We start from the raw sequence: 16,499 nt of genomic DNA on the forward strand, positions 1-16,499 counted from the left end.
ATTCATTTAGGGCTCATTGACAGAATTGCTGTTTTTTATGCATGCTAATTTTCTGATTCCTCACTCTGTTTCATGTTTATAGATAAGACTTTATTGATCGCGAAGGGAAATTGATGTACATGTTCATGTACATGATGAACATGTTTGCATGTTCTTTTGTAACATACACCTTTTTGTGATTTTTTTTGTATATCTAAGCAAGTGTTCCTGCATCCCTCTTCTGCACTATAGTCATGGCTTTTTTTTCTGTTTGTTTATTTCAAAGCAACACCTGCTCCATTTCTAAAACTTTTTGCCCATGTGCATTTTTGTGCACTTTAACGTCCTGAATTTTCATTTGCCTTAATTTGTAGAATGAATTTGAGTTTTAGCCTTAAAAATCTTAAGTTTTCACTATCTTTTGTTTCTTGTCCTACAACTGTTATTATTGATCACCGAATTATTGTACTTGACATGACTTCATTCAGCCTTTCCTGAACGTCTATGACAGGCAGAGAGAGTGCTGTTTCTGGTGCGATCTTTTGCAGCTGACATTTCACTGTTTTAAACGAACAAGAAATTAGATTTCAGTTATTCTATATAAACACAGCGTAATTGCCCTCCGAAAATCCTCTTTTACTTGTTCGTTTTAGAGACCTTGATCGAAACTGATTTTAGATGTCAGAAAGGATTTATTTTCTCTGTATTTCCTACATTGCTTTGTCGAGATTTTAACTTTATATCTAACTTTATATCTAGGCTCAGATTTCAACTATAAATCGTACAGTAATTAATAGCAGTAAATACTGATGTTTTGCGCCCTCTTACCACAAAAATATGTTTTGTAGTTGGGATTAACTTTATTTCGTACGCGTATCTACTCCGGTTCGGACACCGAACAGTAAAAGATGGCGGCAAATCAGACACCCAGAGGGGGGGGGGGGCGTCTTCTAGCCTCCATAACTAAAATGCCAAATAGGAGAGCTTAAGCGACATACACAGTCGTGTAACTGACAGTTTGAGGTAGCCTATCGTGTAAATTTCGCTTTGTTGCTGATAGGTTAAGCTTTCGAAACTCTGCCCCAAAGTCATGTGACTGATTTTTCGCCCTGTTTCGTTGGTTAAACGCAATGATCACAAGCACCACCATGGTAACTGGGATGTGTAGTTTTTAATTCCGTTTGAATTATAACTGTACGTACAGTCTTCATATTTGGCCAGGGCTTTAAAGAGAAGGCGCGCCAAAAAATTTCGGTGCCGTCGTCTCCACTTTAAAGGTACCCCCGTGCTGGAAGAATTTGACCTTGGAACGTTTGCCCAGCGTACTGTTAAACCAACGCATTAGCATGTTAAAGCGATTCTATTGAGGGAGTAGCCCAGCTACCACTTAACACTGTACTTCCTACTTTGAATACCTGTGAAACCGGTTTAATTCGTCACAGCCAGCACTCCGGGAGAGAGGGGGTTGAGTAGTGGAAGCAGGCGAGATTTCCAGCGAAAGACACCTCCCCCTCAAAAACCCAATAAGCAGTAATGCTTTAAGTTGAAAATCGAGGTAGATTTTGAGGATGATAAAGAGGGTAAACTGGGATGGGAGGAGGGTTTGGTTTTGCATAAGGGGCAGAAGATTTCCCTTCTGCTTTGTGTAAGGGAATTGAGTGTAAGTAAAATTACCTTACACTCAATTTAAACACAAGCTGTCTTTCTGTATGAACCTCTAAGCTGGTTCATACAGAAAATGTAGAAATGCATTAGCCTGATTATGATTAAAAAACACATAATTAAACACGCGTTTGCGATTTAAATCAGAACACGATTTAAATCAATATAAATGTTTATATTGTAACGCATACTGTCCAGCCTCCATTTCTCTATAAAAATTTACTCTGTTGCACACACACACAATAGAAGCAGGAACCGCTGTCAGAAGGGAAGAAGGTGACTATTCATTGTTATCAAAAATGACTTAGAATCGATCATGTTGCGATATTTTGAAATATAAAAGTCAATTGATTGTCCATAATATCGCTATTCTATTTTTTCGAAGAAATGTTGGTTAAAAGAAAAGTCCCGTACCAGCTAGATTCGAACACACAACCTGTGCGTTGTTAGTCACACACCTACACCAGTAGGCTACAAGACAACTCGCATGAACAGGGAGGCGAAACAGCCTTACACAGCCCTGTCACAGTACACGAATATAATCATACCGTTATTAAATTCTTTAGATACGCGATTCCATATTATATTCCCTTTTAATCAAATTCTAAAAGTATGCTTGTTGACTCCGGTGTCACGTTAGTTAAAGACTTCGCAGCTTAAAATGTTTAGGGAGAAATGGAATACTGGTGTGTATTTTTTTCTTTAAAGTACCAAGACCAGCTATATACTGTATGTTTATGTTCCAAAATTAATATCGTTTATGGCCTTCACACGCGTTACAGTATGCTCCTATTCTTTTTATGCTCAGGCACTAAGATTTCCCTTCAGTGGTAAAATTCAATATCTACAACGGGCACAGTAAAGACGTTTACAGTAAGTCTTTCTACGACAGACCAACGGACCACGAGTGCCCCTGTCGGTCAACCAATCACGTACCGCGTCATCTTGCGTCATGATACGCGATACCGAAGCCAATTACCTGCGGTACGTGTCTGTACCGCGCACTTTGAATGGCTGCATCTGTATTTAAACATGCATGGTAGAGAGATTAAATGAAGATTTCACTTCACTCACATCTAATGGCACACCACAAGTGCCAACTGTCGATCATCTTTGGACAGCAAATCACGTGCCACCGTAACCTGCAACCCCAATCCCATGTTACGGGGTTTGACTGTGCATTCTGAATGGCTACATCTGTAACAGAATTTCCCTTTAGTTACATGATTCCGTATTAATATTCCACAGAAAGCAGATTTAAAGAAGTAGTAGAACAGGTCAAATGAAACTACTGTTTCACTTATATCTAACAAACCACAAGTGCCACCTGTTGATCTTCATCCAACAAAAAGCTGAATTCTACCTGCTGAAGAATACTGCTACAGATGCAGCCATTCAAAATGGGTGAGGTATTTCACGGCATACCGCGACACGCCCACCGGGGTATCACGCGGTATCACGTGTGTCACGTGACTAGCTATCCGGCGTCGCCTTGTAAAACCGCCAGGGGGAGCTTAACCTCTCATGTACAGCATTCGAGCCTTTAATTTTGAACTGTGTATTACAGCATGTTAATCATCAGTCATTAAAATGTTGGTATATTTTATGAAAGCAAGATTGCTCAGTTGGACAAAAGTACACAACCTACCTTTATCAGAAATATTTATGCATCAAAGCCTTTACTGAAGATATTACTAATAGTATTAATAATGGATGACTTTGGACAAGCTGTATACTCAAAGTATAATTTCTTTAGCACATTTGTACAAGCACTTGGAATCTGTCCAAGCCATACTTTGTCAGGCATTTTGTTTTACTTCAACGGGCATAAAAACTTCCTTGCTTTTAACAGGGCGTTTCATAATTTCTAACTACGAAAATGATTTAAAATGCGACACCTATCATGAAAAGAAAAAAATACACACCAGTATTCCATTTCTCCCTAAACATTGTAAGCTTTGAAGTCTTTAACTAACGTGATACCGGAGTCAACAAGCATACTTTTAGAATTTGATTAAAAGGGAATATAATATGGAATCGCGTATCTCAAGAATTTAATAACGGTATGATTATATCCGTGTACTGCAGCAGGGCTGTTTCGCCTGCTTGCCTACTGGTCTATGTGTGTGACTACCAACTAGCAGGTTGTTTGTTCGAATCCAGCTAGTGCTGGACCTTTCAGTTTTATTTATTTATTTTTTAATCGCGTAACATAAACATATTACCGTATGCAAACTGTACTGTATACAATATGTATATGTATATTTAATGTCTTAACTGTGCCCGTTTAAGTATTGAATATTCATATCTAATTTTACCACTGAAGGGAAATCTTAACATAAACATACAGTATATGGCTGGTCTCGGTACTTTAAAGAAAAAAATACACACCAGTATTCCATTTCTCCCTAAACATTGTAAGCTTCGAATGAAACCACCAAATAAAGACATAAATATAGAAATCTTAAGATTTGTTTTATTTAATGTTGGTAGCAGGATGAACTGTCAGAGTGTATATTTTGTCGCAAAGTTGCTACAAGATGTTAACAGTGAAAAAGGTATTTAGAAATGAGTTATTTCAAGATGAAAAAGAAAACATACACGCAACATGGTTTCATTACGACCAGAATCGGTCTTGAGATATTTTTAACTTGATTTACAGTATTTGAGAGGTATGTCTTAACACCGATACTACAGTGCTTAAGTACTGCTCACGTATATGTTTCTAGGTTTATATTATGCATTTCATACGGTCAAATTACTTTTAGTTTCGTTTTGTGCTGGAACCCGTGGATTGATTAGAGATATCAAGTACATACAAGTCATTTTTTAAATGTTGTAGTTCGTCTTGAAAAAATGTTACGAGTACATCATCTATCAACAATTAGGTTCTGTTTCCATATTGCGGATTTTGGTTAGGTACAGTATTATCAAATCCATGGCGCTGTGTGTTACTTTACTGAGTCCCAATCTGTGATTGAAACCTGTAAAACCGGTTTAATTCGTCACAGCCAGCACTCTTCAGGTGTGAGGGTCTTCTGCTCAGAATGAAACGCTAAAATGTTTGTGTATATTCTAATGGTAGTGGGGGCAGGGTGTGTGGGAACAGGTTTGTTCTTCACACCTGAAACATTTTCTCTGAAAGGATTTTCTTCGCAGTTAACCGATCTTGTAACAGCATGTTACAGTTTACTATTATTAACCATATTAATTTTAAGTGCTTAATGTAAAATCTTGTAAAAATATATTTTCATTGTTCAAATATACATTAATATACATTAAGTCTGACTATCATATAATAAGTTAAATACAAAACTAAAGAAAAAATAGGGTTAAATATAATTCAAAATATTTTGCTAACAATGTTAACTGTTTATGAATAAAATGTATTAACTAAGGAGTAGGATGGCACAGTTGTTAGTATGTTTTTTGTTTTAATATGGTCAGTAACGGTAAACAGTAACATGGTAAGAAGGAGCACGTACAAACGTTTTCGAAATAACCACATGTAAGACTCTGATCCTAAAAATGGGATTTCTATATGTCTTTATTTAGTGTTTACATTAGTGACAAAGGCTAAACTTTTAGCTTCAGTAACGTGTACATATCTCCCCTTTTTATAAAACGACTTGGTTGAAAACTGTTCCAGAGCCACTGTTGTTTCATCAGTGAAAAGTACATCATGAAATGCCTCTCCCTGTTCAATCCACTGGAAAAAAGAAAAGGAGCATAAAGCTTCTGATGGTCATAAACGATATTCATTTAGGAGCAGCATCAGAGGTATGTTTTTAACTGCACTGCATTGGAGAGAATACCATAGTGTGTTTTTTTTTTTACTCCCTGGCGGAAACTGGCTTCCAGAAGAATCAGTATGGCTCAGAGATTAAATAAAACTTCACAGACATTAACGAAGAGCATAACGCGTGTACTGTATGCACTGCAAGTACAACCCAACTCTCTGCAGGAGTGCTGGCTGTGACGAATTGAACCGGTTTCACGGGTATTTTCAAAGTAGGAGGCGAGATTTCCAGCGAAAGACACCCCCCTCAAAAACCCAGTAAATACAGTACTTACTAGTTAAAGGCTAGGCTCCCGACTACGGCGAAAGGAACCCTTCTTTCATTAGAAGACAATGAACATATTTTAGCCCTGAATGAATTAATAGCAAACATGGTTTACATAAAAGACATTTTTCCAAGAAAGTTTAGCCTTTGTCACTAATGAAACCACTAAATAAAGACATAAATAGAAAAATCTTAAGATTTTTAAAATACATGACTTTGCTAAAATTTATTTGAAAATAAAAACAATTACAACCGCCAGGGGAGAGAGAGAACAGGGGAGGGATGTTGGTTTTGCATAAGGGGCGGGGCTATGTTTGGGTATGTTTGGGAATGTGTAGTTACATGTTCTGGCTGTTTGTGAATTATCGTTGTTGAGTATGGAGTGTTGAGGTATTGATTTTGTGTAATGCTTTATGTTGAAAATTGAGGTGGATTTTGTTTATGATAAACAGGATAAACTGGGATGGGAGGAAGGTTTGGTTTTGCATAAGGGGCGGGATTATGATAATTGGATGACTTTGCGAGTGTAAAATGGTTTGATTATTTGATTTTGTATTGTGGTTGTTATCTATGTTTTTGGTTGGTATTATGTTTATATGGTTGTTTTTGTTGGTTGGTTGTTATTATGGTTATTAATAATACGATCTATAGTTGAAATCTGAGCCTAAATAAAAAGAAAAAGCAAGTGATTAGGTTTATGAGCAATCTAATTACTTATTCGTTTAAAACGCTATATAAAATAAAGTTTATTATTAATTTGCTAGACAGAGCGGTGAACATTATTATGCATAAGACAAAGATAACGATCCTGATCAGTTTAGAAATCTGTGTACGCCGTAAGGTTTTTACTTCTTAAACTTTTAAAATACACGTTTAGAATTGAAAGAAATCCTCTTCCTGGTATAGCAAACCAGCACGTCTTTTTTCTCCAATTAGAGGGGTGTCAGATGGTGTCAGCCAATCACCATTCTGCGTTGGGTAGCAACGGGTGACTGTTCTCAGGCGGAACATGTAAACAGCTTAATGTTCGTGTTAAATATTTTTTTTTAATTAAAATTCATTCTATACAGCAATCGCATATTTGGGTACCGTTTCATAAAACTTTCATGCTTAAAATGTTTAGGGAGAAATGGAAGACTGGTGTGTATTTTTTCTTTAAACTACCAAGACCAGCCATACACAGTACAGTTTACATACATACAGTAATGTTTTAAATTAATATCGTTTATGACCTTCAGATGCGTTATGCTCCTCTTCTTTTTATGCTCAGCTACTAAAATTTCCCTTTAGTGGTAAAATCCATATAAATATTCAAAACTAAGCGGATTAAAATGTGCACAGTAAAGACATTAAATGATTAAATCTTTGCACTACCAACCAATGCACCACGAGTGCCCCTGTCGGTCATTTTGGCCAGCCAATCACTTGCCCTGCGGTATGCTCCGGTGCCCCGCGGTGGCTTGTGGGTAGGTTACCGTACCGCGGGTTTTTACCGCGCATTTTGAATGGCTGCATCTGTATATGACACAGGTAACTTGCCACAGGGAAGGGTTTTGATGTGCATTCTGAATACCTGTATCTGTACTTCCAGGTGTCATGACTGTAAGCTTTAAAGTAATAAAATTGGAAAACTGAAAAGGGTCTGAATAAAGCACCCAGACACTGCCTCCAGGGTGTCCCTCCAAACTGGAGGCAAGGAGGGAATTGGTTAGGGATTCCACCACTGAGGCAAATTGAAACTTTCAAAGAACTACAGAGTTCAGTGAGAAAAAATGTCCATGGGTCAGCAATATTCCAGACACTTCACAAAGAGAACTTTGTGTGGAACTGAAAAAAAATAAACATCTCAAATCCCACAATAACACTGCAAACAAAAAAAAAATATGGTCAAACATACGGTCAGACGTGTACTGTAAATATATTTATTGGTCTAAACTGAAAGCATTATCCTTACTTTCAATAGGCTGGGCAAACGATTTTTAAAATTTTTTAAAAAGAAATAAAAAATGAGATATAATGATGTGTTCCTGCTTAACTTAGACATTGCACGACTTTAAAACCTATAAAAATAGGTTTCGAGAGTTAAAACCACTTTTTATGTGCGAAAAATGGGTGATTTTTCTTCCTCGTGATCAGCTCAGAATCTTTGTGTACGCTGTAAGGTTTTTACTTCTTAATTAAACGTTTAAAATACACAAATTTCATAAAGACAACACACGTTTCGAAGAGAAAAAATCCCATTCTTTTCTCTTCCTGGTGTGTGAAACTGATCAGCAGGTCTTTTTTTCCCAATCAGAGGCTCTGAAAATAGCGTACCGCCCACTGCGCTCCGTCAGAGAGGGGCGCGGCACTGAGAGAGGGAGGAGGCACGGAGCTCAGCAGTACAGAACGAACGACGTTCTACTGCCTGGAGCGCTTATGGCAGCGATCGCGTCTACATTTATAACTTAGTTTTTAAAATTAATCAAGCAATATGAAGCATCTCTTTTTACTTTTAAGTAACTTAATTATCATTAAGCACAACTTTCTCACCACTTAGACTACTTTTTGATACCATCCTTAGACAAAGCAGAAACTTCTTGTTCTGTCTAATGACATTACAAGTGGAAAGATTACAGATTTTAATCGTCTTTTAGAAACGTTTCACCCATACAAACGCCACAAAACTGTTCTTGATTGTATTTCTGAATGGTATGTTACACTTAGTTCACTGTTTTAATTACACCTAATTAAGAAAGTTAGGTGCTAGCATAAACTATTAGCAATCAATATTAAATTTAGCACTGTAATAAGTTGTTGCACTTTCCCCCGCATCTTGTAAAAATATATTTTCATTGTTCAAATATACATTAAATCTGACTATCATATGATAAGTTAAATACAAAACTAAAGAAGAAATAGGGTTAAATATAATTCAAAATATTTTGCTAACAATGTTAACTGTTTATAAATAATAAATTGTATTAACTAAAGTGTAGGATGGAACAGTTGTTAGTATGCTTTTTGTTTTGTTTCTTTTTCATAAATACAGTAGTACCTGATGTCTCAGCGCCTTTCAAAATTAAATTATGCATGCAAACCTGTGAACTAGAAAGATAACTAAGATATCCATCCATTTATAATGGTGGCAAAGTGGTTAGCATTGTTATCTTGGAGCACTGGGGTCCTAGGTTCAATTCCTGCCATCCTGTGTGTGTGGAGTTTGCAAGTTCTCTCTGGGTTACATGGTTTTTCTCCATATGTGTGATATGACTCCCTCTCGCACTCCAAAACATACTGGTAAGTTAATTGGTTTATGGGAAAACTGGCCCTGGTGTGTGTGTGTGTGTTTGTGTCTGTCTATCCTGTGATGGACTGGCGCTATGTCCAGGGTGTATTCTGCCTTGTGTCCGTTGCTTACTGGGATAGGCTCCAAATCCTCTGTACTGGATAAAGAGATTAGAAATAGATGGAACTATACACAGTGTTAGAAACCCACTATGAAATGGCAGCATCTCACTGAGAATAAAATATTTTATAGTGCTGGCCTTTCCACCTCTCTTGCACATCAGTATCCATACCTAGTTATTTAAACAAATTGCCTCTAATTATAAACATCTTAATATGCTGGCTTTGTGGATCCGCATCAGCTATGTTTGCCCATTCCTTCAATTCATGTGCATCCAACACACAGTTCAATGCTAGTAACTGCACAAAATCTAAAATACAATCCTCATTTCAGTATCTATGTAAACATACAGTCTGTTAACTTCATCATCTTCATCAAAAGTATGCCTAACCCCATTAGGAAGTGTTCTTGTTATCAGTGTATTCCTTAGCTTTCCCAAAATTATCTTCTTCTTACCAACATCTCTAGTCTTTTATCCTGCAATAACTCAGCCAACACTTAAATCCCCAAAAGCTGCTTGTGTTAATTTCTTTAAATCACAAATATCATGTGTAAATACTGGCCATTTAATACTCTGCATTGTGGGATAATAGTTTATTTTAAAGGGAACTAGAGAAACTAAGAACTAGAGAAATTAAGAAAGGCTTTTTTTTCTAGAATGAATAAATGCACATCCTGTTCACTGGGGAAATTAAACCCACACTGAGCAATCTTCAATATGTTCAGAATATGACAGCGAGAATCCTATCAGGGATGCATTACAACTGTTTTCAAGTCCTTGCACTGGTTACCTATCAGGTTTCGAGTCAACTTAAAATTCCTCATCCTCATTCAGTACCTACAGTATATTGCTTATTATCTGTCTACTCCCCCACCTTTGTCCGTCTGACTCTGGTCTTCTAGCTGTCCTCAAGAACATCTACATTCTGTGGGTGACATGGTCTTCTCTAGCTGCACCCCAGAGCTCTCAATTTGTATTCCCAGTGATATCAGTCACGTACCCTGAGTGCATTTAAATCTAACCTCAGAACTTTTCTTTTCAGAAGACTTAGTGTCTGTATCTGCTTCAATTTTGGTAGCACCTCTAACTGCTTGTCTTTCTTATATGTATTTACTTATCTGTTTTTACATCTACTGTATTGCTTTGAGATGCCACCTTTAATGGTAATATATAAAATAAAGTTTTTTATTATTGTTATAGGGAAACATGATCAGATTTTCCCTGGTTCAGAAAAAAAGATCTAAAGTATACTAGTTTGTCACTCTTCTCATTCCCTTTGCTAAATAACTTTTCATGCGAATCTGATCAATCTAACTGCCAGTTTTCTGTGCTTTCTCTATTCTACTAGATTTGCAATTATTCTGAAAATTTTCATCTTGAAATAACTCATTTCTAAATACCCTTTTCACTGTTAACATCTTGCAGCAACTCTGCAACAAAATATACACTTAGCTCAACCTGACAGTTCATCCTGCTACCAACATTAAATAAAACAAATCTTAAGATTTCTATATTTATGTCTTTATTTAGTGGTTTCATTAGTGACAAAGGCTAAACTTTCTTGGAAAAATGTATTTTATGTGTTGCGGAAAAAACTGACTTGCTTTAACAAAATATGTTTATAGAAATCTTAAGATTTGTTTTATTTAATGTTGGTAGCAGGATGAACTGTCAGAGTGTATATTTTGTCGCAAAGTTGCTGCAAGATGTTAACAGTGAAAAAGGTATTTAGAAATGAGTTATTTCAAGATGAAAAAGAAAACATACACGAAACATGGTTTCATTACGACCAGAATCGGTCTTGAGATATTTTTAACTTGATTTACAGTATTTGAGAGGTATGTCTTAACACCGATACTACAGTGCTTAAGTACTGCTCACGTATATGTTTCTAGGTTTATATTATGCATTTCATACGGTCAAATTACTTTTGAGCAACTAATAAGAAGCGCGAAACGGTATGCGTTTTACTTTTGTTTTGTGCTGGGACCCGTGGATTGATTAGAGATATCAAGTACATACAAGTCATTTTTTAAATGTTGTAGTTCGTCTTGAAAAAATGTTACGAGTACATCATCTATCAACAATCACACAGGTTCTGTTTCCATATTGTGGATTTTGGTTAGGTATTATCAAATCCAGTGGCGCTGTTAGTTTACTGAGTCCCATGTCACATGGTCTGTGATTGAAACCTGTAAAACCGGTTTAATTCGTCACAGCCAGCACTCTTCAGGTGTGAGGGTCTTCTGCTCAGAATGAAACGCTAAAATGTTTGTGTATATTCTAATGGTAGTGGGGGCAGGGTGTGTGGGAACAGGTTTGGTTGAAATTGCATTGGAGATCTATGTTCTTCACACCTGAAACATTTTCTCTGAAAGCATTTTCTTCGCAGTTTAACCGATCTTGTTACAGCATGTTACAGTTTACTATTATTAACCATATTAATTTTAAGTGCTTAATGTAAAATCTTGTAAAAATATATTTTCATTGTTCAAATATACATTAAGTCTGACTATCATATAATAAGTTAAATACAAAACTAAAGAAAAAATAGGGTTAAATATAATTCAAAATATTTTGCTAACAATGTTAACTGTTTATGAATAATAAAATGTATTAACTAAGGAGTAGGATGGCACAGTTGTTAGTATGTTTTTTGTTTTGTTTCTTTTTCATAAATACAACAGTAGTACCTGATGTCTCAGTGGCTTTCAAAATTAAATTATGCATGCAAACCTGTGAACTAGAATGATAACTAAGATATCCATCCATTATATTCCATAATATCCATGAAATATATGGCGCTGAAATACAGTATGTGTGACGCAGTGGTGGCCTGACACGGTGAGGTGCCCTGGCAGCTGTGTGATGCAGTGGTGGTCGGGTATGTAGAGGTGCACTGGCAGCTGTGTGTTGTGACGCAGTGGTGGCCTGGCACGGTGAGGTGCGCTGGCAGCTGTGTGATGCAGTGGTGGTCGGGTATGTAGAGGTGCACTGGCAGCTGTGTGGTGTGACGCAGTGGTGGCCTGGCACGGTGAGGTGCGCTGGCAGCATTTTTTCAAGACGAACTACAACATTTAAAAAATGACTTGTATGTACTTGATATCTCTAATCAATCCACGGGTCCCAGCACAAAACAAAAGTAAAACGCATACCGTTTCGCGCTTCTTATTAGTTGCTCAAAAGTAATTTGACCGTATGAAATGCATAATATAAACCTAGAAACATATACGTGAGCAGTACTTAAGCACTGTAGTATCGGTGTTAAGACATACCTCTCAAATACTGTAAATCAAGTTAAAAATATCTCAAGACCGATTCTGGTCGTAATGAAACCATGTTTCGTGTATGTTTTCTTTTTCATCTTGAAATAACTCATTTCTAAATACCTTTTTCACTAACATCTTGCAGCAACTTTGCGACAAAATATACACTCTGACAGTTCATCCTGCTACCAACAATAAATAAAACAAATCTTAAGATTTCTATATTTATGTCTTTATTTAGTGGTTTCATTAGTGACAAAGGCTAAACTTTTTGGGAAAAATGTATTTTATGTGTTGCAGAAAAAACTGACTTTAACAAAATATGTTTACAAATCCTTTCACCTGGCATTTTCGTAGTTAGAAATTATGGAACGCTCTGTTAAAAGCAAGGGAGTTTTTATGTCCGTTGCAGTTCTTTTAAAACATGAATAAAATTATATCGTTATTAATTTCTTGAGATACGCGATTCCATATTATATTCCCTTTTAATCAAATTCTAAAAGTATGCTTGTTGACTCCGGTATCACGTTAGTTAAAGACTTCGAAGCTTACAATGTTTAGGGAGAAATGGAATACAGGTGTGTATTTTTTTCTTTAAAGTACAGAGACCAGCCATATACTGTATGTTTATGTTAATATTTCCGTTCAGTGGTAAAATTAGATATGAATATTCAATACTTAAACGGGCACAGTTAAGACATTAAATATACATATACATATTGTATACAGTACAGTTTGCATACGGTAATATGTTTATGTTACGCGATTAAAAAATAAATAAATAAAACTGGAAGGTCCAGCACCAGCTGGATTTGAACACACAACCTGCCAGTTGGTAATCACGCACCTAGACCAGTAGGCTATAAGACAGCTCGCATGAACAGGCAGGCGAAACAGCCCTACACAGCCCTGCCGCAGTACACGGATATAATCATACCGTTATTAAATTCTTGAGATACGCGATTCCATATTATATTCCCTTTTAATCAAATTCTAAAAGTATGCTTGTTGACTCCGGTATCACGTTAGTTAAAGACTTCGAAGCTTACAATGTTTAGGGAGAAATGGAATACTGGTGTGTATTTTTTTCTTTAAAGTACCAAGACCAGCTATATACTGTATGTTTATGTTCCAAAATTAATATCGTTTATGGCCTTCACACGCGTTACAGTATGCTCCTATTCTTTTTATGCTCAGCTACTAAGATTACCCTTCAGTGGTAAAATTCAATATCTACAACGGGCACAGTAAAGACGTTTACAGTAAGTCTGTCTACGACAGACCAACGGACCACGAGTGCCCCTGTCGGTCAACCAATCACGCACCGCGGTACCCCGTGTCATCTTACCTGCGGTACGTGTCTGTACTGCTCACTTTGAATGGCTGCATCTGTAGATAAGACTATTGATCGCGAAGGGAAATTGATGTACATGTTTGCATGTTCTTTTGTAACATACACCTTTTTGTGATTTTTTTGTATATCTAAGCAAGTGTTCCTGCATCCCTCTTCTGCACTATAGGCATTGCTTTTTTTCTGTTTGCTCAATTTCTAAAACTTTTTGCTCATGTGCATTTTTGTATTTTTTTACACCTCTAGCACTTTAACGTCCTGAATTTTCATTTGCCTTAATTTGTAGAATGAATTTGAGTTTTAGCCTTAAAAATCTTAAGTTTTCACTATCTTTTGTTTCTTGTCCTACAACTGTTATTATTGATCACCGAATTATTGTACTTGACATGACTTCATTCAGCCTTTCCTGAACGTCTATGACAGGCAGAGAGAGTGCTGTTTCTGGTGCGATCTTTTGCAGCTGACATTTCACTGTTTTAAACGAACAAGAAATTAGATTGCTCATAAATCACTTATTCTATATAAATACAGCGTAATTGCCCTCCGAAAATCCTCTTTTTCTTGTTCATTTTAGAGACCTTGATCGAAACTGATTTTAGATGTCAAAAAGGATTTATTTTCTCTGTATTTCCTACATTGCTTTGTCAAGATTTTAACTTTATATTTAGGCTAAGATTTCAACTATAAATCGTACACTAATTAATAGCAGTAAATACTGATGTTTTGCTCCCTCTTACCACAAAAATATATATGTTTTGTAGCTGGGATGAACTTTATTTCGTACGCGTAGCTACTGCGATTTGGACACGAAACGGTTAAAGATGGCGTCAAATCAGGCACCCAGAGAGGGTGGGGGGGCGTCTTCTCGCCTCCATAACTAAAATGCCAAATAGGAGTGGCTTAAGCGACATACACAGTCGTGTAACTGACAGTTTGAGGTAGCCTATCGTGTAAATTTCGCTTTGTTGCTGATAGGTTAAGCTTTCGAAACTCTGCCCCAAAGTCATGTGACTGATTTTTCGCCCTGTTTTGTTGGTTAAATGCAATGATCACAAGCACCACCATGGTTACTGGGATGTGTAGTTTTTAATTCCGTTTGAATTATAACTGTACGTACTGTCTTCATATTTGGCCAGGGCTTTAAAGAGAAGGTGCGCCAAAAAATTTCGGTGCCGTCGTCTCTGTAACGAACAGTTCTTTCCGGACCCTATGCGGACGACACAGTCCGACGGAGTGGGGAAACACTAGGGAAACCTCATGCAGGAAAACGGGGCTGAAGACAAGGGGGCGTGTCCAAGGTGCGCTGGTGCACGGGGGAGGTGTGGCCGAGGCGAACAATCCGAGAGAGTAGTCCTTAGGGAAAATCCAAAACGCAAGGGTAAGTCCAAAACCAGGAGATCCATCAGAAGAAGGAATTAAAAACACGAAGGCCGGGTCGGAACCGGCGGAGAGGGAACAGGAACGGGAACGGGAACCGAGGTTAAAACCTTAACGGGACCAGGCGCTTCCAGGTCCCGGACTCGCACGATATGAAAATCAGATGCAGAGCCCGGATGAGCGTCAGCGCCTGGCTTTTAAGGTGGGCTGGGAATAGGGAGCAGGTGCATAGAATAAAGTCTTGAGTGAAAGGGCTGGAGCACCCTTAAGGAGGGGGAACTAATATCGTGACAGCCTCTGCTTTAAAGGTACCCCCGTGCTGGAAGAATTTGACCTCCGAACGTTTGCTCAGCGTACTTTCAAGCTTGATCGTGGCAACATTATATTAAACTGTAATTCTGCTTCTCTGGGATTTGGAGAAGACTGATGGGAACATACACTGATACTGGCAAATCTTAGAGGAAACCTGCTTCAGACTGGGACAAAAATTTACAATTATGCAAATTGCAAGGCCAAAGCTACACAGGAGATCTTAAGAAAAAAAAGTCAATGTCATAGTAGTAGCCCAGTCAAAGTACTGGTTTGAATCTTGTTGAGAATGTGTAGAAAGACCTGAAAGAAGCTTTCTATAAGCAATCCCTATTCAACATTTTAAAGCAAATTTAAGCAGTATGCACCAAAACTGTGTGTAGTTGGTGAGACTTACAAATTTTCAGTTCACATTTTTTGTGCATTTGCAACCAATATATTTAATTCCTTTCTGTTTATTTAAAGCTGATTTTACTGTATCTTATCTTGTTCCTAGATGTTTTCATTTGAATTTGGGTTTTGAATATGATATAAAAAATATGTATACATCACTTTGTAATGTCAGAAAAATGGACACCATAGGGCACAATAAATATATATACAATTAGTAAACTATATACAGTATATGTGCATTTATTCTGCCAATGTATAAGGAGCAATGAGATTTTACCTTTCTTCTTAAGGGACTCCATGCCATACTCATTGTACCACTTCAGCAACTGGAAACACTCTTCTCGATAATAGTTTTTAAAGATTTCTTGCAGTTTTGTGTCAGCCTCTCTTTTATGCTTATAGTAAACAGCCTGTGGTACAGCAGCGACCCATGCCATGGTGTTCACATCAAGACTGACAAAATCCTCCCCATCATATGCATAATACAAATTTGCTTGCCTGGACCCATCATCATTCAGCACACAGCGACTGGAGTATTGGTAAGTGTTGGTAAGGAAATGACAATGTCAGAAACAAAAACATTATCATAAACATACTGTATAGAGAGACTATGAATTTAACTTTTCTTAATGTATAATGCAAACGATAGCACTGTTTTATGGTGTTCTTATTTAAATTAGACTTACAAATACAAATAGCAAAGATGATT

General features: G+C 37.1%; 1 pseudogene across 1 annotated transcript in view; it reads right to left on the reverse strand.

Annotated features, from left to right (window-relative positions):
- The window catches only part of LOC148647016 (major histocompatibility complex class I-related protein 1-like), a 93,952-nt pseudogene that overhangs the window by 57,589 nt on the left and 19,864 nt on the right, over positions 1-16,499 (reverse strand). The window contains exon 3 of the transcript XR_015927792.1: positions 16,068-16,329. The product of XR_015927792.1 is annotated as a major histocompatibility complex class I-related protein 1-like (transcript). The remainder of the gene's footprint in view (positions 1-16,067; positions 16,330-16,499) is intronic.

Source organism: Lepisosteus platostomus, chromosome 16, assembly GCF_059453375.1.
Source record: "Lepisosteus platostomus isolate fLepPlt1 chromosome 16, fLepPlt1.hap1, whole genome shotgun sequence".
In the NCBI taxonomy this organism is placed as follows: Eukaryota; Metazoa; Chordata; class Actinopteri; order Semionotiformes; family Lepisosteidae; genus Lepisosteus; species Lepisosteus platostomus.